The sequence below is a fragment of the Cebus imitator genome, unplaced genomic scaffold (assembly GCF_001604975.1).
Source record: "Cebus imitator isolate Cc_AM_T3 unplaced genomic scaffold, Cebus_imitator-1.0 Scaffold128, whole genome shotgun sequence".
NCBI lineage: Eukaryota > Metazoa > Chordata > Mammalia > Primates > Cebidae > Cebus > Cebus imitator.
The window spans coordinates 745,066-770,115 of NW_016107443.1; the positions used below are offsets into that span (position 1 = coordinate 745,066).

General features: G+C 37.9%; 1 pseudogene; it reads left to right on the forward strand.

Annotated features, from left to right (window-relative positions):
• LOC108312629 overlaps positions 1 to 21,540 on the forward strand; it is a 27,048-nt pseudogene extending 5,508 nt beyond the window's left edge.
• Positions 21,541 to 25,050: the final 3,510 nt, after the last annotated feature.

The window sequence follows — 25,050 nt, forward strand, 5'->3', positions numbered from 1 at the left end:
AAAAAAAAAAAAAAGAGACTCAACAAAATACCTAGGCACTGTGAGACAATTATCAATGATGTCACATATACATATTGGAAATACTAGAAAAAGAAGACAGAAGAGAGCAGAAGGAATATTTGAATAATAGCTACTGATAATTTTCCAAAATTAATAATAGACACCAAACCACAGATCCAGAAAGCTCAGATAACACCAAGTAGGTTATATACCAAAATGTCCATATCTAAGCATGTCATATTCAAACTGCAGAAAATCAAAGACAAAGAGAAAAATGTGAAAGAAAAAAAGAAATACCTTACCTATAGAAAAGCGAGAAGAGTACAACCAAGTAAATAGATTTATCTAGGATTTCACTTCAGAAACCATACAAGCAAGAAGACAGTAGAGAAAAATAGTTAAAGTGTTGAAAGAAAGAAAGAAACCCACCACCCTCGAATACTGTATCCAGTGAAAGTAACCTTCAAGAGTAAAGGAAAAATAAAGAGTTTTTCAGACAAACAAAAGTTGAGGAAATTTGTCACCTGTAGGCATTTATTACCTGTGGGGTTATTCAATACACTTTCCTAGAGCAAATGGTTGACTACATCAGAAAAAGAAGCCCAAAACTTAGAATTTTACCTCACACCAATTCCACAGAATGTTATTGATAGGTTAATGATTAAAAGAGAAACAAATATCGACATGTTAACTAACTTTCAAAGTGTAAAAGCAGAGAGTGACATAAATACAACCACCTAAAAACACCAGAAATAAAAGTAAAAGGCAAATGACCAGCCAAAGAAAATCTTTGCACTATATTTGATATTTTTCATCTAGGTATTTTTAAAATTAGTTTTTCTTAAAGATGCAATCCTAATGGGGAGAAAAATAGTTGAAGAATATGATAAACACTTCACAAAAAAAGAAATACAAATGGTTAATAAATTTGTGAGAATGTTCAACCTCCAACTAAGAAAGGAATGCAAATTAAAATAATACTATTTTCTCCTTTCAATTTGATAATCACATTTAGAAATTAGACTACTCTGTTTTGACAAATAATGTGATATGAATAGCCATACTACCTTTATCAAACACTTTAAATTGGTAAGATTTCCTAAAGGGCAATTTGGCAATATGGATCAGTGGCCTTAGAAAATCATCATGAACTTGGTGGGGCACAGTGACTCATCTGTAATTCGAGCACTTTGGGAGGCCAAAGCAGGTAGATTGCTTGAGCTCACGAGGTGAAGACCAGCCCAGGCAACGTCACGAGACCCTGTCTCTACTAAAAATACAAAAAATTAGCCAGATGTGGTGGCATGTGCCTCTGATCCCAGCTACTTGGGAGGCTGAGGTGGGAGAATCGCTTGACCCCAGGAGACAGAGGTTGCAGTGAGCTGAGATCACACCACTGCACTCCAGCCTGTGTGACAGGGTGAGACCCTGTCTCAAAAAATAAAAAGAAAAAAAGAAAAGAAAAGAAAATCGTCATGAACTTGACCCAGTAATTCTAATTCTAGGCATTATCATCAGAATAATCATCAGAAACATGCAAATGATGAACATACAGGGATTGTTCACCCAGCTTTGTCTATAATAGAAAAAACTTGGGAATGACCTAGAGGCATGGCTAAATAAGTGGTGGCACATTTATTTAATAAAACCTTAAGCATCTGTGAAAGAACGTACTTTTAAGGAACATTTAACCATATGAGAAAATGCTCTAGAATATAAAGGGAAACGCAAGATATAAAACTGTATATTTCATATCCTAATTTTATAGTAAAATGCATGAGAAAAGCAATGAAGAAATGTTAGTGGCAGTCTCGGTAGTGAAATTATGGGTGGTTTGTAGTTTCTTCTTCATTATTTTCAGTGTTTTCCCCCACATTTTCTATAATAAAAAGTTTCTACCTTTATAATCAGGAAAAAAGTAAATGAAATGTTATAAACCTTTTCAGCTTAATTATATTGCTAGAGGGAAATTCTATTCTACCTTGGTTATTTGTAAAGTTGAACAGGTGTTTGTCAGACCTAATAGAGCCTGTGTGCATTAAGGACTGACTCCAGGTCAGCTATTTGAATGGGCCCTAGAAACTCCCACTTTTTTACTCAGGCAACTCCAAGTTCATTTTTTTCCATACCAGTCATGTCTGTGTGCAACTTGGAAGGGTGAAAAAAATTTTGAGACAGAGTCTTACTAATGTTGCCCAGGCTGGTCTTGAACTCCTGAGCTCAGGCAATCTTCCTGCCTCCGCATTCCAAGTAGCTAGGACTACAGGCACTCACCACCATGCCCAGTGGCCTGAAGTGTGGAATTTTTAAACAACTCAGGTGAGATTCCTTAGAAATTGTATTTGGTTGGTAGCTGTGTTCTCAGTGAAGAAGTGAAAGTAATGGGGAATAAAAGTAGGAGGTTCCTTGAAACGCAGTCATTTCACTTCCAATTATTTAGAAAGAAAAGGAAAGGAAGAGAGCACTCCTTGGATCTAAAAAGAGAAATCAGTGCAGTGTCCATTGAGGGTCACTGTTCCCGTTGTATAATACTGTGTAAATCACTCAAAAGCTTAATGGCTCAAGGCAATAATCTTTTATCCTCTCTCTTGGCTTTCTGAAGCTTAGCTAGGTGGTTCTGGCTTAGGTTCTCTCACGAGGTTGCAGTTAAGATGTCAGAGCTTGAGTCATCTGAGGCTCTCCTGGCACTGGACCGGAATCCAGTTCCAAAGTGACTCACACACATGACTGGCAAGTTGGTGCAAGCTGTTGTCTCTAGGTCTCAGTTCTGATGTGAGACCCTATACAGAGCTGCAGAGGTGTGCTCATGGCATGATGGCTGGCTTCCCCCAGAGAGAACAATCCAAGGCAGACGCTGCAATGCTTTTTATAACCTAGTCTTGGAAGTCACACGCTGTCATTTCAGCAATATACAATTGGTGACATGTAAGCCTTATTCAGTGTGGGAGAAGTGGGATACCAAGATGCAGGAATCGTTGGAGGCCATCATGGAAGCTGATGACTCTTTTGTTTAGGCATGTTTCCCACCTCCCCCAGTGTGAAAGGAAGCTGACCCATCCTCGATACTACTGGTGGGTTTCATTGGGCTAAATGTAATGATGGCTCCTTTGACAGTGATAGGTTCAACACCCCAAGCCTAAGCCAGTTAGCACATGGCATTCTCCCAGCTTCCAGGATTCTTCAGGGATTGGCATATGACAAGATTCAGACCAATGAGGCATAAAATGACACTTTCAAGGAGCTCCTTAACATAGAGCCACCAGGTTCAGTTGATTTTTGACATAGGTGCCAAGAATGGGGAAATGAGTTACTTTAATAAATAATGTTGGGAAAACTGGAAATTCACAGGCAGAAGAATGAAAATGGACCTTTATCTCACCCTTTAAACAAGAATTAACTCAAAATGGGTTAAAGACTTAATGTAAGAACCAAAACTGTAAGACTACTAGAAGAAAACAAAGGGGGAAAGTTTCATGACATCAGTCTGGGCAATGATTTCCTGGGTATTGCCCCAAAAGCATGGAAACAAAAGCAAAAATAGACAAATGGGATTACACCAAGCTAAAAAGCTTCTGCATAGTTAAGGAAACAATTAACAGAGTGAAGAGACAACGGGTGGATTGGGAGAAAATATTTGCCAATCATACATTGGTTAAGGGGCTAATATTCAAAATAGATGAGGAACTCAAACTACTGAATAACAATAAAATGAATAACCTCACTTAAAAATGGGCAAAGGACCTGAACAGACATTTTTCAAAAGAAAACATACAAATGGCAAGCAGATATTTTAAAAATTGCTCAGCATCACTAATCATCAGAGAAATGCAAATTAAAATCACACGGAGATATCACTTCACACCTGTTAGGATGGCTATTATCAAAAAGATGAAAGGCTACAAGTGTTGGTGAGGATGTGGAGAAAAGGAAACCCTTGTACACTGTTGGTATTGTAAATTAATACAGCCATTTTGGAAAACAGTATAGAAGTTCTTCAAAAAACTAAAAATACTGATTTAATATGCCCACTTCTGGGTATATAGCCAAAGCATATGAAAAGATGTCAAAAAGATGATGGCACTTCCATGTTTCTTGCAGCATTATTCACAACAGCCAAGACACAGAAACAACAGATAAGTGGATTTTTTAAATGTGGTGTATATATACACAATGGAATGCTATTGAACCTTTAAAAAGCAGGAAATTCTGCCATTTGTGACAATATAGATGAACCTAGAAGGCATTGTACTAAATGAAATAAGCCAGCCACAGAGAGACAAATACCACATGATCTCACTTATATGTGGTATCTAAAAAGTCAAACTTATAGATGTAAGAGCCTGAGGTTGTGGAATGGGAAAGGTCAAAGGGTACAAAGTTTCAGGTAGGAGGAATAAGTTCTGGTGATCTATTGCACCACATGGTAACTTCATTAATAACAATGTATATTTCATGATAGCTAAGAGAGTGGATTTTAAATGTCACTGTAAAGAGATGATAAATATTTGAGGTGATGGATTTGTTAACATGATTTGATCATTCCATAATGTATACATGTATTAGAAACACATTGTACTGCATAAATATATACAATTATTATTTGTCAATTAAAAATAAAAGGAAGGCCATGTATGGTGGCTCACACCTGTGATCTCAGCACTTTAAGAGGCCGAAGTGGGACGATTGCTTGAGCCTAGGAGTTCAAGACCAGCCTGGGTAACATAGCGAGACCTCGTCATTACAAAAAAATTAAAAAATTAGCCAGGAGTGGTGGCGCACACCTGTAGTCATAGATACTAAGGAGGCTGGGGTGGAAGGATGGTTTGAGCCTTGATGGTTGATGTTGCAGTGAGCCGATGTGGTGCCACTGCACTACAGTCTAGGCAACAGAGCAAGACTCTGTCTCAAAAAAAGAAAAAAGAAAAAAAATTAAAAATAACATGAAACTTCAAAAAAAATAGAGCCACCAGAAAAGATGGTTCCTGTGTTCCTCAGGTGTTTTGGGGTGTGGCTCTGAACCCCAGGTGTGCTGCAATGTCCTCTATCTGCAGATTCTCCAGTGTCCTGGAGAATCAAGCCACTCATAGGGGAGAAGAGTTGGGAGAGTCTCAAGAGAAAAGAAGTCAAAGTCTTCACAAAACCATAGATGGTCACTGCCCTACCACTGAGCTCTTCCTTTACCTGGGCCAATAAACCTCCCATATTTTCAAACCCACTTGAATATAGGTTTTCTAGTACACGCAACCATGCCTGACTTTTTCTACTTGCAAAATGGAGATAAAAGAAACGAAGACAAATGCCTTGAAAACTAAAAGAGAGTTTACTCTTTAACATTTGGGATAGTTACATCTACTTGAACCAAACCCAAATTTGGGACAGCTGCCTAGATATGTGGACAAGAGTATCACTGGGCAGCTCTGGCCTCCAGCGTTTTCTGAACCCATAATGGACATGCCCATAAGCCAGACAGACAACAGCTCTGAAGGTACAATTTTGGTAGGAGTGTGGTGGCATGGGTCTAGTGTCCCAGCTGGGGGAACATCACAAGCTCAAGATTTCTGAGCTGTGGTGAGGGACACTAGAAAGATTCACACAAAACTGGTCTTCAAAATGGGCATCAAAGCTGGACACGGTGGCTCATGCCTGTAATCCTAGTACTTTGGGAGGCCAAGCCTCCCAAAAAGCCTCACTTTTGAGCCCAGAAGTTTGAGGTCAGCCGGGGAAACAGGGCAAAACCCGGTGTCCACAAAGAAAAAAAAAAAAAATTAGCGAGGCACGGTGGTGATGCTTGTAGTCTCAGCCACTTGGGAAGCTGAGAGGTGGGAGGATCACCTGAGCTTGGGGAAGTCCAGGCTGCAGTGAGCCATGATCGTACTACTGCACTCCAGCTTGAGCAACAGAGTGAGACCTTGTCTCAAAAAAAGTGGTCACCATCACTTCTGGCCGGTGTCTGGAATGCCACCAGAGCCCCTTGATTTAAAGTCGGGGGAGAACATGACGAAGGTCATCCGCCACTAGCATCTCACCATGCATTGGTTCTTCAGTCCCTCCTGAGATTGGTGTGGAAGATTTGTGCACAATGAGAGACCAGTGAGGGGACCACAAAAGTGGCAGGGGTCCCCATGCCACTGAAGTGAGGGGAAGAGAAAGAGGTCCAGGAAATTTGAGGTCACTGGAGACAAACTGCTGAATCACACTTTTGCTGATGGCAGAAAACTTGGCTGATTGAGTTTTGTCAAGAGCAAGTCAGGTATGTTATATCTAGGAGATGTATCAATAGACTTGACGTATCCCAGGCACTGTTCCAAGTACCTTACAAACAATTACTTATTTAATTCCCTCAGCAACTCTGTGAAATAGGTATTCTTGTTGCAGATTACAAAACTGATCTGCAACAAGATCTGCAAGAAGTTAAGACACTTGCCCAGGATCACACAGTTAGAAACTGAGGCACAGAGAGGTTAGGAAACTTGCCCATGGTCACACAGCTGGTAAGTGGCAGATTCAGTATTTGAATGCAGACTTATCTGGCAAGGGCCTATGCTCCTAACTACCATGCTCTGCTGCCTCTGCTACCAGCTTTCTGTTTCTTTGCAGACTTGCTGTGTATCCTGGTGAGGCTATTCCTCTCTGTGTGATGGTTCACTCTAGAGCCTTGTTGAAGTCAGAGCAGATCTAAGTACATGTGGTAGCTGAAGGTGTTTTTTCTGCCAGGCCTGGCCCTCAATCCTGGGACCTCGGGTTGCCACAAACTCTGGTTCTGTCGTCTTCATCTCGCCTGACGAACTAGCCATAACATTGGGCTTGTTAAAAATGCAGCTGATCACGAAGCACTCCAGCCAACTGTTTCCCTCCTTGCCCAAGCTTCCTGATCATTCCAGGCCTCTGCCCATCACACACCCTCCTTCTTAAATACTATCATCAGTGTCGGGGTCGTTAGAGAGAAAACCGATGAAGAGGAAATGATTATAAAAGTTACATCTGCTGTTCAGGCAGCTGTTCTCTTTCCTCATTAGGAGAATCAATCATTTTTCAACATTTTTGGTACTAGGAAAAGGCTTCATTTATTTTAAGACTAAAGAGGAGGAATGAGGGAATTAAATCCCACAGGTCTTTAGCTGATAGGATTTTTTTTTTAATATTCTGTCCTCACCAATGACCTAATTAAGCTTTCAAAGAATGATAAACTCTCCACTCCTCTGTCTCATTTCCATCTGTGCATGTACAGATCTGGAGTTACTGGCCTCTCTCTCAACCTTTCTCTTCCATCTCGTCTTCACAGATTAAGGCCAGCTTTCTCTTTCTGCGAGGGCTTCTTGGAAATGCGTCTTCATCTCTGAAACTGTACAGCCAAGCCTCAGATCATCACGGAGGCACTCCATCATATTTCTATGGAATCACAGACGCCAAGAGCGAGAAAATCATCCCTCATAATGATTATGAGTTTTAACCATGGGGCAGACTGCTCAGGCTCAAATAGCAATTTTGCCCCTTACTAGCTATTTGACCTTGGGCATGTGAGTTAGCCTCTTGGTGCCTCAGCATACTCATCTGTCAAATGGAGAATACCTGACTCACAGGATTGTAGCGAGAATTAAGTTAATTTACAGTATATGTAAAGCACTTAACAGTGAGTGCCTGGCACACAGTAAATATAAAATTATGATCGTTGCTGCTGCTGCTGCTGTTGCCATTTTCTAGTACACTACCTCTGATGCTTATGTGCCCCTCTTAAACATCTTTCTCTACAAACCCCCACGGTTGGTTCAGCCCCACCATCTGCCTTCTCCATTCCTGCTTCCTGGCTGTTGACAGCTCTGGGGGGAAAATCAAGCAAGCGTGAGGATTGCAAACTCATGGTCTCCAATCTAAGCCCGCTCCTCAGAGACTCTGTTGTGTGTCCCTCTTGGCATTGGTCAGTGTCCAGGCAGAAAGACGAGCACAGCAGTTGTTTCAGCTTAAGTGAGCCGGGCGTTTGAGGCTAGCTTGCTTAGAGGGGTGTTGGAGGACTAAAAAGACAGACAGCAGATGCTGAGATGCCACAGAGTTAGGAGCTTTAGGGATCAGTGACTGCCTCTGGGATCTGGTGGAAAAAGGAGAGGAGGTGGGGATTATCAGAACCTAAAAGCCTGGAGCAGGGACCCTATAGGTCTCTAACCTAGACCCCTGAAGATGGGATGCCACCCAGCTCGTGCTGGTATCTCTGAGAAGACACAAGATTGATTCTGGGAATGTTGGGGAAACTGCCAACTGGGAACAAATTACTGCTGCTGGGATAGTGCTCACAGCAACAGGAAATAGACACAAAGCCACAAGGAGTGAACAGGAAGGAGCGTCCACCTGTTCTGGGTACCATAGCCAGACAGGTGTTTCTAGAAAGCAAACGCAGCCAGGTCACAACTCTTCGTAAAGCCCTCCTGTGGTTCTCTATGTATCTTGAGGTGGGGTCTGGAGGGCAGCTTGGCAGATAGGCCCTCCCTGAGCTGACTGTGACCCTGGCCCACCTGCCAGCACCTTTGCCACACTCAACACTCCCTCCCTTGCCACTCCCATGTGCCAGCTATGTTGACCTCATTGCATTTTTCCAAATGTTCTGTGCCTCCATTCCTGCTGGGAAGTTCTTCTCTATGAAGTCTTTGTTGATCACCCAAGCTAGGAATGACTAATCCTCTCCTTGTGCCCTCACTGTAAAGTCAACACACTTCTTTTAGCAGATACTGCTGGCGCCCTGCCCTTATTTTCTTGGTATTCACCTCTACAGGGAAGGCAGCTTGCTATGAACATCTGTGGCTCCACCCGGGGGCTCTACATCTGCTCGCTGGAGCACATTTGGCCCAAGGAGGGACCCAACTGTACATGCTAGGGAGTTAATGCCCGTTGAAGCAGACTTCAAACAATCATGAAGAAGAATTTGATGGATAACCACCCTAGCTTTGTGCCCCCTGGTGGGGACAACTCCGAGGCTCGTTTTTTACAGTGTCTCCCAGAGATTCCCAGGGAGGACTGAAATACTCAGTTGCTTATAGTAGTAGCTAGCTTAAAATGTACCCTCGACCGTCTTTCTTCTGTTCCCTGCCTCAACCCCCTGATTTCTTTAACCAATGCTTCCTGGGATCACCTTCCAAATAAATTACTTGCACTCAAATTCTTGTTGCAGGGCCTGCTTTGGGAGAAACCCAAACTAAAACCCTTCTCTCATCGGTCATTACATAGTGCTATACCTATTTATTTAAAGGTCCCTGTCGTGCTCAGCACTCTCAACTCTGCAGGCCAGGACTTTGTCTCATTCTTGTATGTATTTGCAAATTATAAGATAGTGCCTGGTACATAGTGTGGCCACAAGCCATGCTTATTAACAGAAGGGAGAGATTTGAAAACCAAAGTAGTACTATTGTAGAGCGTGAGGTGTGATGAGCAGGAGTGATTGGGGGAGGCCAGCAAGGAGCTTTGAGATTATAATCCAGAGTTCTGGAGGTAAGGCTGCTTGGGCAGCTAAAGAAAGGGAGTACAATTGCTACTCAACCATTCTGTTTCTTCAGATGATATTGAGAAGGCAGTGACAGAATTGTAGGCATGCACACACACTTCAAAATGTGAGGCACAGGAATTTTGCTCCCAACACCATGTCCCCTAAGTCTGGCCCCCAGAGAAACTGTCACTTCTGATTCAAAGAAGAGATCTCTCCTTTCCCTGCTCCAAGAGATGTTATGGCCAAATCACATCGTGGTGGCAGCCCTTTCACTGTAAGAAGCTCAGAAAGCAGACAGTCCTAACACTGTCTGGCATGGCTGATGTCTCGCTTCAAAGCCATCTGCTCTTTAACCAGTACCAATCATGTTGGAAATACTCCTTCCCATTGAATTCTTCCTCTAAACGTGACTGATCATAAGTAAGAGCCCTGCCACAATGCCCAGGAGTGTCCCGATTCTCTTCTGATTGCCAGCGTTAGAAATAATATCTTCTACATACCAGACATATCTCAGCTTCCTGCCCAGAAAGGCTCTTGAATCCCAGGGCTGGGTTCTATCATGTAAGTTAGTCCGGTTTATTCTAGCCAAGCCCCACACCAACAGTTTCTTCCCTAAGGTGGGCACAGTGGCCCACCCCTGCAATCCCAGTACTTTGGGAAGCCGAGGCAGGAAGATCACTTGGCCCCAGGAATTCAAGGCCAACCTGGGCAACATGTTGCAACCCCTTCCCTACAAAAAAATCCAACAACAATAAAAATTAGCCAGGTGTGGTGGTGCACGTCTGTAGTCCCAGCTACTCAGGAGGCTGAGGTGCGAGGAACACCTGAGCCCAAGCGCAGTCGAGGCTGCAGTAAGCTACGATCACACTACTGTACTCCAGCCTGAGTGACAGAGTGAGACCCTGTCTCAAAACAAACAAAGGAGAAAAAAAAAAACAGTTTCCTCGCATATGCCCTCCTCCCTGGTCAGCTTGGAGAGCCTCTAAAACAAGGCATTTCACATGTCTTTCCAATACTACAGCTACTAGAGAAGATCTCTAAATTACTACTATCTCATTATCTAACATTTTTGAGCACCTACAAGGTGGTAGTACCACTTACAAAGCTCTGTGCTAGATATTTTACATGTAATAGCTCATTCACTTCTCAAGAAACTTCATAAGGAAGGTACTCAGATTCATATCATGTAGCAGTAGGGGAAGCGGAGAGGGTGGAGTGTGCCTGACTTGCTTAAAGGCAATCTTTCCAACACCCAAGCCTGTGAACTTTATCACAGTGTTATACTGACATGATTTCAGACTTCATACAATAGAATTTTAGTTCTGGAGGGACGACAGAGATTCACTGGAGTCTATAATTTAAGGCATGGTCTTAGCAGTCAGACTAACCTGAATAGAAGTTTCAGAAGTTTCAGAACTTCCACTTGACTAGCTGTATAAACAAGATGCTTATCTCTTTAAACCTCAGCCTCCCCATCTGTAAAATGGGATAATAACAGGTGCATTGTGAGAACAAGGTTTCTGTGAAGAATAAATGAGGTTCTGTATGAAAAGCTCTTAGCCTGTTGCTTGGCAAGCATCTATTAAATATTAGCTAGCATTTACATAGTACTGGCTACATTCCAGATACTCTTCTAAGTGCTTGTCATGTATTGAGTTTGTTTTAATTTCCACAACTACCTCATAAAGTAGCTGCTATTAAAATGAAGAAATTGAGGCGTGTGTTAGACACCAAACCACAGATCTAGGAAGCTTCAAGAACACCAAGCAGGATAAATACCAAAAAATGACACCTAGGCATGTCACTTTCAAACTTCCAAAAATCAAACATAAAGAAAAAATCTTGAAAGAAGCCAAAGGGGTGGGGGTGTGGGAGGAACCTTACCTATATAGGAGAAAAGACAAGAATCACATCTGACTTCTCCTCGGAAACCATGCAAGCAATAAGAAAAATGACATGAAACGTTTAAAGTTTGAGAAAAAAGTTCACCAAACTAGAATTCTGTACCCTGTGAAATCATCCCTCACTAGAGAAGGAGAGATAGACTTTCTCAGACACACAAAAATTGAGGGAATTTGTTACTGGTAGGCCTACCTTGCAAGAAATGTTAAAAGAAGTTCTTCAGAGAAAAGGGAAATAGTACAGGTCAGAAATTTAGACCCACATAAAGAAAGGAAGAATATTGAAGAAGGAATAAGTGAAAATAAAATAAAAATTTTAATTTTTCTTATTCTTAATTGATCCAAGAGATAACAGTTTCCTCAAAATAAGAATAGCAACAATGTATTCAATTATATATGTTTATGTGTATGTGGTTATATATGCTATGTATAAGTAAAACAAATGATAGCAAAGTTACAAGTGGTAAGAGGGAAGAATTTAGATTGTTTTGTTATTAGAAGGCATCTGCAGTAGTGGAGTATTTGTAAATGTACATTGCAAATTCTAGGGCAATCAACTAAAAGAATTTTTTAAGAAGTACTGCAGATAAGCTAATAAAGGCGAGAAAATTTAATTATATAAAATGCTCATTAAAAACAGCAAAATACAGAAAAAGAGTGGAAGACAAAAAGGAACCAAGAACAAGGTCAATATCACAGCACCAAAAAAATATGTGGGGTAATTTATGTTAATTCGCTCAACTTAGCCATTTCATGATGTATACATATTTCAAAACAATGTGTTATGAATGATATCTATACAATTTGCATTTGTCAAATAAATAAAAACAAGGGCAACAAATATAAAATAGTAATAAATATGGTAAAAATCTGACTATCTCAATAATTACTTTGAACATTAATGGCGCAAATGCACCAATTAAAACACAGAGGTAGTCAGAGTTGATCAAAAAGGAAACACATTTCAAATATAAAGACATAAATAGATTTAAAATAAATGGATGGAGAAAGAAACACCATGCTAGCACTAATCAAAAGAAAACAAGGGTAACTATATGAACTTCCTACAGAGAAAACTTCAGAGCAAAATAAGTTATCAGAGATAAAGAGAGGCATTCAAAATAATAAAGGGGTTCATACTCCAAAAAGAAATCACAATTCTTAATGTGTGTGCACTTAACAACAGAGTGTCAAAATATGTGACGCAAAAACTGATAAGACAGCAAGGAGAAATAGATAAATCCACTATTATAGTTGAAATCTCCAACACTGCTGTATCAGAAATGGACATATCCAGCAGGCAGAAAATCGGTAAGGACATAGTTGAATGAAACGATACCATCAATCAACTGGATATAATTGACATCTATAGATTACTTTACCTGACAACAGCAGAGTATGCATTCTTCTCAAGCTCACATGGAACACTGACCAAAATAGACCACTTTCTGGAGTACAAAACACAGCTTAACAAATTTAAAAGGATAGAAACCATACAATGTCTGCCCTCAGATCATAATGAAGTTAAATTAGAAATCAATAAGAAAAATAGCCGAAAAATCTCCAAATACTTGGAAATTAGATGACACATTTCTAAATAACACATGGATCAAAGAAGAAATCTCAAGAGACACTTTTTAATTTGAACCAAATGAAAATAAAAATACAACTTATCAAAATAAGTTCAGTGCAGAATTTGGTGAAAGCAATGTTTAAAGGGAATTTTATAGCATTGAATGTATATATTAGAAAAAAAGATCTAAAATTAATAATATATGCTTCCACCTTAGAAAACCAGAAGAAAATTAAATCCAAAGTAAGCAGATGAAAATAAATAATAAAAATTAGAGTAGAAATCAGTACAATCAAAAACAGATAATTGATAAAGAAAATAAAACCAAAGGCTGGATTTTTTTAAAGAGCTATAAAATCAATAAGCTTCTAGCCTGGCTAACTAAGAAAAAAAAGAGTAGATGCAAGTCACTAATATCAGAAGTGAGAGTGAGGGTATCTTTATAGATCTCAATGACATTAAAAGAATAATAAAGGAACATTATTAATAACTCTATGCCCACAAATTTGATAACCTAGATGAAATGGACCAATTCTTGGAAAAACACAATCTAACAAAATTCACATAAGAAAAAATAGACAATCTGAATAGGCCTGTATCTATTACAGAAATCAAATTGATAATTAGTAACCTTCCAAAACAGAAAGCACCAGGCCTAGATCAATTCACCTGTGAATTCTACCAAACATTTAAGAAAGAAATTGTACCCATCTCTACAATTTCTTTCAGAATATAGAAGCAGAGAGAGTACTTCCTAACTCATTCTATGAAGTCAGCATCACCCTAATACCAAAGCCAGTTAAAGAAATTGAAAAATATGTATAGATACTAATATCTCTGATAAACATAGATGCAAAAATTCTTGACACAATATTAGCAAATGAAATTCAACAATGTATTTTAAAAGTATACATCTCAACCAAATGGGATTTATCCCCCATATGCAGAGCTGGTTCAACATTTAAAAGTTCATCAGTGTAATTCATTACATCAACAGACTAAAGAAGAAAAATCATACGATCATATCAATTGATGCAGAAAATCACTGAACAAAATCCAATACCCATTTATGATAAAAACTCTCAGCAAACTAGGAATAAAGGGGAAATTTCTCTACTCGAGAAACAGTATCTACAAAATAACTATAGCTGACATCATACTTAATGGTAAGAAACTCAAAACTTTCCCATAAGATAAGGAACAAGATAAGGATGTCCTCTATCACTAGTACTTTTCAACATTAGACTGGAAGTCCTAGCTAAAACAAAAAGGAAATTAAATGTATACATATTGGAAAGGAAGAAGTAAAACTGCCTTTGTTCACAGATGACATGATCATCTAAGAAAACATAAAAGAAGCAAAAAGAACTTCTGGAACAAATATACAATTATAGCAAAGTTGCAGGATACAAGGCTAATATCCAAAAGTCATGTACATTGAAAATTATAAAACACTTATGAAGGAAATTAAAGACACAGATAAATGGAAAGACAGCTTATGTTCATGGTTTGGAAGAATTAATACTGTTAAAAGGTCTTTACTATGCAAAGTGATCTACAGCTTCAGTGAAATCCCTATCAAACTTCCAATGATACTCTTTACAGAATTAGAAAAGAATGCTAAAATATATATGTAGCCACAAAAGACCCGAAGTAGTCAAAGCAATCTTGAGCAAGAAGAACAAAGCTGGAGACATCACACTTTCTTATTTCAAAATATATTACAAAGCTACAGTAATCAAAACAGTATGACACTGGCATAAAAATAGACATATACACCAATGGAACAGAATAAAGAGACCAGAAATAAATTCATGCTTTTGTGGTCAACTGCTCTTTGACAGGTTTTCAAGAACACACAATGGAGAAATGATAGTCTCTTCAATAAATGATGTTGGGAAAACTGGATATCCACATGCAAAAGAATGAAACTGGACCCTTATCTCACACCACGTATGAAAAGCAACTCAATTCCCAACCTAGGAAGGCAGGACAATATTCAACTCCAGGTAATACAGAGAACACCACAAAGATATTCCTCAAGAAGAGCAACCCCAAGGCACATAATCGTCAGATTTACCAGGGTTGAAATGAAGGAGAAAATGCTAAGGGCAGCCAGAGAGAAAGGTCAGGTTACCCACAAAGGGAAGCCTATCAGACTCACAGCAGATCTCTCAGCAGAAACCCTACAAGCCAGAAGAGAGTGGGAGCCAATATTCAACATCCTTAAAGAAAAGAACTTTCAACCCAGAATTTCATATTCAGCCAAACGAAGCTTCATAAGTGAAGGAAAAATAAAATCTTTTGTGAACAAGCAAGTACTCAGAGATTTCATCACCACCAGGCCTGCTTTACAAGAGCTTCTGAAAGAAGCGCTACACACAGAAAGGAACAACCAGTATCAGCCATTCCAAAAATATACCAAAAGGTAAAGAGCATCAATATAATGAAGAATGTACATCAACTAATGCGCAAAACAGCCAGCTAGCATCAAATGGCCGTATTAAACTCACATATATTATTATTAATCCTAAATTTAAATTGACTAAATGCCCCAATCAAAAGACACAAACAGGAAAAAGCCAAAACCCATTGGTACGCTGCATCCAGACCCATCTCACATGCAAGGATACACAAAGACTCAAAACAAAGGGATGGAGGAAGATTTACCAACCAAATGGAGAGCAAAAAAATAAATAAATAAAAAGCAGGAGTTGCAATTCTCGCCTCTGATAAAATAGACTTTAAAGCAACAAAGATCAAAAGAAGCAAAGAAGGACATTACATAATGGTAAAAGGATCAATGCAACAAGAAGAGCTAACGATCCTAAATATATATGCATCCAATACAGGAGCCCCCAGATACATAAGGCAAGTTCTTAATGACTTATAAAGAGACTTAGACTCCCACACAACAATAATGGGAGACTTTAACATCACATTGTCAATATCAGATAGATCAATGAGACAGAAAATTAACAAGGATATCCAGGACTTGAACTCAGACCCGGAACAAGTAAACTTAATAAACATTTATAGAACTCTCCACCTCAAATCCACAAAACATACATTCTCATCAGTACCACATCACACCTACTCTAAAAGTGACTACATAATTGGAAGTAAATCACTCCTCAGTAATTGCATAGCATTTCACAGGTTTAAATGAAATATTGGTTGGCTTCTTGTTTGTTATTTTCCTCCCTTATTCCTTCCTGTCTCCATTGAGAAAAAAAAAAAAAAAAAGAAAACCAACTCAAACTGGATTAAACTCTTAAATGTTAGACTCAAATCATAAAATCCCTAGACGAAAACATGGGAAAAGTTTTTTGACTTTGGTCTGGGCAATGATTTTTTGGATATAACACCAAAAGTACACGAAACAAAAACAAAATAAACAGGTGGAATTACATCACACTAAAAAGCTTCTGCACAGCGAAGGAAACAATCAACAAAGTGAAAATTCAACTTATGGAATGGGAGAAAATACTTGCAAATCATATATCTGATAAAGAGCTAATATCCAAAATATTTAAGAAACTCATACAATGCAATCACAAATAAATAAATATATAAATAAACAAATTTTAAAATGGGGAAAGGGTTTGAATAGACATTTCTCAAAAGAAGACACACAAATGGCCAATAGGCACATGAAAAATGTGCTCAACATCATTAATCATCAGGGAAATGCAAATCAAAATCACAATGAGCTATCACCTCACACCTGTTAAGATGGCTATTATAAAAAGGAAGAAAGATAACAAATGTTGTGAAGGATACAAAGAAAAAGGAAACTCTTGTACACTGTTACCACCAGCAATGGGAATGGAAACTGATACAGAAATTATGGAAAATAATGTGGAGGGTCCTCAAAAAAATTAAAAATTGTATGACAACATGGATGAACCCAGAGGACATTATGCTAAGTGAAATAAGCCAGACACAGACAAATACTTTACTATCTCATATATATAGAGAATCTAAAATAGTGAAACTCATAGAAATAGAGAGTAAAATAGTGGTTTCCAGGGGCTGGGGTGAAGGGAAAATGGGGACATGTTAGTCAAAGGGTATAAAGTTTCAGTTATGCAAGATGAGTAAGTTCTGAAGATCTAATGTACAATAATGTGACTGTAGTTAACAATATTATATTGTATACTTGAAATTTGCTAAAAGAGTAGATCTTAAGTGTCCTCACTACACACACACACACACACACACACACACACACACACACACACACAAAGAAAACAGTAGATATATGTGGTGATGAATGTTAATTAACTTAGCTGTGGTGGATATTTCACAATGTGTATGTATATCAAATCACCAAATTGTATACCTTAAATATATGCAATCTTTGATTGTTAACTATTCCTCAATAAAGCTGGCAAAATAAAGAAAATAAAACTTTTAAAAAACACTCACAGCCAGTGCATTAGTGAAGGCCTTTGTCACCTCTCAATCGAACAAATGTCCAATTCCATTTCCCACCTCCAATCCAGTGAGCTAGTGTAAACATCCAGGAGTTTAAATGACCTGAACAAATATGGAAAGAGAGAGAGAAAAGATACTGAATTGACAGAGTTTAAACTTCTTATAATGGCTGGGAAAAAAAATATCATAACAAGATTGTGTAATTAGGTAGAATGAAAGCTCAAGATAAAGACTAAGTTAAGTTCTAGAAAGATAAAGTTACAGTTCATTTGCATGCCTGAAGCAATAGATTGAAGATTTCTTGCCTGCTACAAGACAAATAGCTGATCCAAATGATAACTGACATGTAATAATGATTTAAATATATGTACACTCAATAAAATATGTAGCCATTCAGACACACACAAAAAAAGCCAATCAGTTTTCTATATACCAGCACTGAACAAGAGGAATTTGTCATTTAAAAAAAACACATTATTATTAAAATTATCACTCACCAAAATGAAATACTTAGGTGTAAATCCAACAAAATATATGTGTCCTACATAAAGAAAACTATAAAACTCTGACGAAAGAAATCAAAAAACTAAATAAATGGGGATATATTCTATATTTATGAACAGGAAGACTTAATATTGTCAAGATATTAATATTGTCAGTCCTTTCCAACTTGATCTAAAGAGTCAATACAATCCCAATCAAAATCCTAGTATATTATTGTGTGGATATTGACAAACAGATTCTAAAGTTTATATGCGGAGTAGAGACGCAGCACTGCCAACTCAAAATGGAAAGAGAAGAATAAAGTCACATTGACACTATCAGACTTCAAAACTTACTCTAAGGCTACAGTAATCAAGATAGTGTGGCATTGCACATTAGACAAATAGATCAATGGAACAAAATAAAATAAAAAGCAAAGAACCAGACTCACATAAATAGAGTCATCTGATCTTTGACAAAGGAGCAAAGGCAAAACAATGGAACCGAGGTAGTCTTTTAAACAAATGGTGCTGGAACAACTAAAGATCTATATCCAAAAGGAAAAATAGAAGCTAGATATATGCACCTTATGCTCTTCACAAAAATTAACTCAAAATGAATCACAGACCTAAGTGTTAAATGCAAAACTATGAAACTCCTAGAACACAACATAGGAGAAACCTCGATGACCTTAGGTATGGCAATGACTTTTTAGATAAAACACAAAAGGCATAATCCATGAAAGAATAGATAAGCTGAACTTCATTAAAATTAAAAATTTTGTCTCTGTGAAAGGCAGTGTCAAGAGAATGAGAAGACAAGCCACAGACTGAGAGAAATATTTGTGAAAGACACATCTGATGAAGGACTGTGTACTAGACAAGGTTCTCCAGAGAAACAGAACCAATAGGGGATCGTATATATAAGTGGTTATTTTTCATTATTATTATTGAAATTGGCTCATGCAATTATGGAGGCTGAGGAATCCAGTCCCAGTCTGAAGGCCTGAGAACCAGGGGAACCAATGATGTAACCACCAGTCTTAGTACAAGGGCCAGAAAACCGAGGTGCCACTGGCATAAGTCCCAGAGTCTGGAGCCCAAAGGCCCAAGAACCAGGATCTCCAATGTATAAAGGCAGAAGAAGCTGGATATCCCAACTCAAGAAGCAAGAGCAACTTCACCCTTTCTCTGCCTTTTTGTTCTATTTGAGTCCTCAACAGATTGCACAATGTTCACCTACATTGGTGAGGGCGGGTCTTCTTTGCTAGACTATTGATTCACATGCTAATCTCTTCCAGAAACACCCCCACAGACACACCCAGAATTAATGTTTTCCCAGCTATCTGGGTATCCTGTAGTAGAGTCAAGTTGACACATAAAACTAACCATCACATGGGTACAGCAAACCGCCATGGCACATATATACCTGTGTAACAAACCTGCACGTTCTGCACACGTATCCCAGAACTTAAAGTATAATTTAAAAAGAAAACTAACCATCACAGACTATTATGCAAAATATACAAAAAAACTTTTAAAACTCAACAATAAGAAAATTAAAAACCCAATTAGAAAATGGGCAAAAGACTTGAAAAGACATCTCCTCAAAGAAGATATACATATGGCAAGTAAAGATTTGAAAAGATGTTCAAGATCATATGTCATTAAAACAATGACATATCACTACAAGCCTAGCAGAATGGCCCTAATCCAAAACACTCACAACTCTAAATGTTGGCAAGAATGTGGAGCCACAGGAGTTCTCATTCATTGCTGGCAGGAATGCAAAATGGTACAGGCACTTCGGAAGGCAGTTTGGTAGTGTCTTACAAAATTAAACATACTCTTACCATGCAATCCAGCAATCACATTACTTGGTATTTACCCAAATGAACTGAAAACATATCCACATAAAACCCTGCACATGGGAATACTATAGGTATTTTCTATAGTATTATAGTAAATTACTATAATTTTACTATAAGTAAATTATAGTAGATTTACTTATAATTGCCAAAACTTGAAAACAGCCAAGATGTCCTTCAGCAGGTGAATGAGTAAATAAACTACGGTGCATCCAGATATTGGACTTTTATTCAGTACTGAAAACAAAGGAGCTATCAAGCCATGAAAAGATATGGAGGAAACGTAAATGCATGTTACTAAGTGAAAGAAGCCAATACAAAAAGCTTACATACTGTATGGTTCCAACTGTATGACATTCTTAAAAAGTTCAAACTATGGAGACAGTAAAAAAAAATCAGTGATTTCCAGGGGTTGTGAGAAGTGAGGGATGAATAGATTAAGCACAGAGAATTTTTAGGGCAGTGGAACTGCAGGCATACCTCATTTTGTTGCAGTTCACTTTATGTGATTTGCAGTATTGCATTTTTTACAAATTGAAGGTTTTTCTAACAACATGCTCACTTTGTGTCTCTGTGTCACATTTTGGGAATTCTTACAATATTTCAGACTTTTCCATTATTATTATATCTGCTTTGGTGATCTGTGATCAGTGACCTTTGTTATTACTGTTGTAATGATTTTTGGAGCAGCAAACCACCCCCATATAAGACAGCAAACTTGCATCAGACTGGCGCTAGCGACACAGGAGTGGCTAACGCATCCTCTTGCCGTTCCCGGTGTTTGGGCCTTGCTTGTGATGGTGAGAAAAGAAAACGGCCTTGCTGTGCTACAACCTGGGCTGTGGTCAATGCTTTGATCCTGAGACCAATTCCAATGATGCTTACACATGCCACCCAGGTGTTCTAATCTTTCACCACGCATTAAAGGGTTGGTCTTGCTGTAAGAGAACAACGGATTTTTCTGATTTCTTTAGCATTGTTGTATGTACAAAAGGTAGACATAATAGTGAGAAGCCACCTGAGCCAGTCAAACCTAAAGTCAAGACTACTAAGAAGAAGAAACTATCTGAATTGAAACCCAAATTTCAGGAACACATTATTCAAGCCCCTAGGCCAGTAGAAGCAATGAAAAGGCCAAGCCCAGATGAAGCAATGACAAATTTGGAATTAAAAATATCTGCCTCCCTAAAACAAGCACTTGATAAACTGTCATCAGGGAATGAAGAAGATAAGAAAGAAGAAGACAATGATGAAATTAAGATAGGGACCTCATGTAAGAATGGAGGGTATTCAAAGACATATCAGGGTCTAGAGATTCTAGAAGAAGTCTGTGTATATCATTCTGGAGTACCTATTTTCCATGAGGGGATGAAATACTGGAGCTGTTGTAGAAGAAAAACTTCTAATTTGAATACATTCATAGCCCAAGAGGGCTGTACAACACGGAAACCCATGTGGACTAAAAAGGATGCTGGGGAAAAAGTTATTCCATGTAGACATGACTGGCATCAGACTGGAGGTGAAGTTATCATTTCAGTAGATGCTAAAAATTCACTTCCAGAGCTTAGTTGAGTAGAAGCAAATAGCACTGTTTAAATGTACACATTGTATTTGAGATTTTGGAGAGAAGGAATTTGATCAGAATGTGAAATTGTGGGGTGTGATTGATGTAAAGCAAAGTTACGTAACTATGACTGCAACAAAGATTGAGATCACTGTGAGAAAAGCTGAAACAATGCAGTGGGCAAGCCTTGAACTGCATGCAGTGAAAAAGCAGGAAAAACAAAAAGACTACACAACAGATTGACTGGGAGATGAGAAGAAGGCTATAACGTATTTCAGAATTCTTAATACTGTGTGAAGTGGCAGCTTGCTGCTGTCATCTTTTGTTGTTGTATTACTGAATATGGCATTTCAGGGTTAACATTAGGTTCTTAAAAGCCAAAGTCAATTTGTCTTTTTGTGTCTCTCATCTTTCTTTTGTGTTATGTAAGATTGATTATTCATTTCTTCTTTCTGGTAGGAACCATAGTTGTGTCCTGTACTTGAAGAGGCTGGAAAATAGCCCATAACTGTAATTACAGTATTTCTTTGTATTTCTCTGTTAAGCAGAGAAATATTAAGGAACATGTTTTTACATGTTTCTATTATTCCATAATTAGTAAAGCAAGATGAAATGTCAAATTTTAATCTGTTTTTTTCATGGATTTGTGTCCTTACAGTACTTGAAAATATTTAAGGAAGAGATGAAGCTCTGCAGTTTTTTCTATGTGGGCTGATTACTTTTTTAAGGAGGATTAATTCTGAGGTAGTGCAGTAAGTAGAGGGGAATATATGAACAGTTTAACAAATTAGAATTTGTTTACAATTACTTAAATTTTAAAATTACGTCAAAATGTACATTACTTGCCAAGCAGTATGATGTAAGAGTATAGGAAACTTAAATAAGAATACAGAGGTATCAATCTGGTTAAAATTCACCATTTATAACACTAAGCAATAATCCTAAAAACTTCTTTCCTGAATAGTTAAATGTGTTTGTCTGGTGTTATGACAAAACTGTTAACTAATTTAGAGACTAAACCCTCTTAAAACCTTTAATTAATTAAACTTGGAAAGAAATTATATATATCTTGCCTCCCTGATGGAAAACTATATAAAACTATAGACTTAAATTGTTTGTGGAAATACATTAGGATATCAGAAAACTAAATATATGGACTTGCTTTATGACTATTACATGTTAAATAAAATAGCTTAATTCTTTTGAGTTTTTTTAAGTAATTCATGAAGACCTTCACAATTTTAGTGATATAATGTTGATTATATATTGTACTTTACTTCTATTAAATATAGTCAACACAGAATTAGATTGGATAGGTTTTAAGGCAGTGCAGAGCTCAGGAAGAAAAATTATGAAATATTATGAAGGCCAGAATGGAAGAACTTAGAAAGTTTGGGAATAAATTAAACTTACATAGATTTAAAATGAAAATAAAAGGGGTTTATTTCCCAAGCCCTTTGAGTCTTTTCTTTTCCTTGGTATTTATGGGATTCTTACCAAGAAAAATTTGCAAAAGTACTATTTTCATTAATAAAGTATATATATATATATATATATATATATATATATATATATATATATATATATATATATATATATATATATATCATACTATATCATACTACTACCATTAGCAAATAACTTCAATGTAGTTAACATAACTGTTAAAAGGTTTATCTCTGTTACAAATAAAAACAAAAAAGATCTGGCAACCATACTTTCATGACGTTACACCACCATGACAAGAAACTCTGGGTGATAAAAGTTGAACCCACATAGAGTGCATAAGCATCTAATACCTTGAGATGTATTTAAAATTTTTCAAGTTATTGTTCATGATTTAGGAACCATTTAGAGACATGAAGTCTTTATGGGTTAGAGGAAAGGTTGATACTTAGTTTGATAAAAGGTAATGATTAATATACTTTTTTTAATACTTCCTTCTGAGGCTGTTTTCCCCTAAACAGTATCTTAATCTGTTATATGTGATTGAAATATTATTTAAAGCAGTGAGTTATTGTAACCTCAGATTAGTTGCATTGATCAAAACATTGATTTTTTACATATGTATACACACACACACACATATATATATAGCTTTTGTATTTAGTCTGGTTACATTAGTGACCATGGTATTTCGTTTCTTATTTCTTAAGCAGCCTTGGAATTTGTTGTCCAGATCAAAATTTGAATGGTATTTATCTTAGACTCATACATAAAGGGATTCAGTTATTGTTAGGTAGTTATTAGCATATGTTTTACTATCAATTTGTCCAAAAAGTTAATAAAAAATACTTTATTGAAAAAAAGACAGCAAACTTAATTGATAAATATCATATGTTCTGACTGCTGGCCAGCTATTCCCCTGTCTCTCTCCTTCTCCTCAGGCCTCCCTATTCCCTTAGACACCACAATATTGAAATTAGGCCAGTTAATAACCTTACGATGGCCTCTGAGTGTTCAAGTGAAATGAAGAGTTGCATGTCTCTCACTTCAAATCGAAAGCTAGAAATGATTAAGCTTAGTGAAGAAGATATATCAAAAGCCAAGACAGGCTAAAAGTTAGGTCTTTTGCACCAAACAGTTGGCCAAGCTGTGAATGTAAAGAAAAAGTTCTTGAAGGACATTAGTCTACTGCAGTGAACACATGAATGACAAGAAAGCAAAACAGCCTCGTCTCTGAAATGGAGAACATTGGAGTGGTCTGGATAGATCAAACCAACCACAACATTCCCTTAAGCAAAAGCTAATCCAGAACAAGGCCCTCAACATGGAAGCAAGACCCTCTACCAGCAGAAAGATGATGACTTGCCAAAGGCTCAAATGATGGCTCGCAATAAAATATTTTTTAATTAAGGTACGTACATTGCTCTTTTAGACACAATGCTATTGCATGCCTAATTGACTACTATATGGTGTAAACATAACTTTATATGCACGAGAACACAAAAAAAAATGCATGTGACTCACTTTATTGCAGTATTCACATTATCGTGGTGGTCTGGAATGAAACCTGCAATATCTCTGAGGCAAGCCTGTACTCTGTACAACACTGCAATGGTAGATCCACGTCATACATTTGTCCAAACCCATAGAACATACAACACCAAAAGTGAACCCTAATGTAAACTATGGTTGGCCAGGCGCGGCGGCTCACGCCTATAATCCCAGCACTTTGGGAGGCCTAGGCGGGTGGATCACGAGGTCAGGAGATCAAGAGCATCCTGGCCAACATGGTGAAACCCTGTCTCTACTAAAAATACAAAAAAAAATTAGCCACCCGTGGTGGCAGGCACCTGTAATCCCAGCTACTCAGGAGGCTGAAGAGGAGAATCACTTTAACCCAGGAGGCGGAGGTTGCAGTGAGCCAAGATTGCACCACTGCACTACAGCCTGGGCAACAGAGCAAGACTCCGTCTCAAAAAACAACAACACCACCTATGGTTTTGGGGTGATAATGCGTCAGTATGGGCTCATCGATTGTAACAAATGTAGCACCTTGGTGAGGGATGTTGTTAGTGCGGGAGGCTATGTGTGTGTGGAACCGGGGGTATATGGAAAATCCCTGTATTTTCCCACCCAATGTTGCTGTGAACCTGAAACTGCTCTTTAAAAAATAAAGTTTGTTAATTTTTTAAAGGTACAATGAAATATTCTGCAACCAGCAATGTAGTTCAAGCTTTATTCAGCTAGTTATAAAATCAGAAGAAAAAATAAGAAAGAAACTAAGGCACAGAAGTGTTACAGGCAATA